This window comes from Tupaia chinensis, unplaced genomic scaffold (assembly GCF_000334495.1).
Source record: "Tupaia chinensis unplaced genomic scaffold, TupChi_1.0 Scaffold000197_1, whole genome shotgun sequence".
In the NCBI taxonomy this organism is placed as follows: Eukaryota; Metazoa; Chordata; class Mammalia; order Scandentia; family Tupaiidae; genus Tupaia; species Tupaia belangeri.
The window spans coordinates 6,673,193-6,673,803 of NW_006159672.1; positions in this window are offsets into that span (position 1 = coordinate 6,673,193).

A 611-nucleotide genomic window follows, 5' to 3' on the forward strand; every position below is an offset into this window, starting at 1 on the left:
TCCTCCCTTGGGGTGATTTCTCACTTTCTGTCTCTCTGTCTCTCTCTGTCTTTCTAGCGAGCGTACACCCCCTATAGCAAAGACCTCTCCAAAAAAAAAAAAAGGAGAGAAATGGCTTTTTAGGGTTTTTGTTTGTTTGTTTGTATGTTTGTTTTGTTTTTGTTTTTGTTTTGTTTTCCATTTTTTTGTTGTTGTTGTTGTTTTTGCTATAGGGTGCGTGCACTCGCCAGACAGACAGAGACAGAGAGACAGAAAGCGAGAAATCACTCCACAGGGTAGATGGCCACGCTGCAATCCCTTCTCCTCCATTCTCCTCTCAGGATCTTGGGCACGCACGCACACGCGCCCGATGTGAGTTTAAGCCACTGGGTCTGGGACTCGAACCGCGGTCAACTACGTGGGAGTCCAGCGACATAGCCATTACCCTAACTGCTGGTCCCGGGAATGGATCTTTGAGTGCCTCTCTAAGTTTGGAAAGTTTTCTTGCAGGATTTCATGGAAGAGATTTTCAATGCCTTTATGAATCTCTCCACCTTCTGGGATGCCAATTGTCTGGATGTTTGGACCTTTTTTTTTTTTTTTGAGGGGTTTTCGTTATAGGTTGCGTGGGC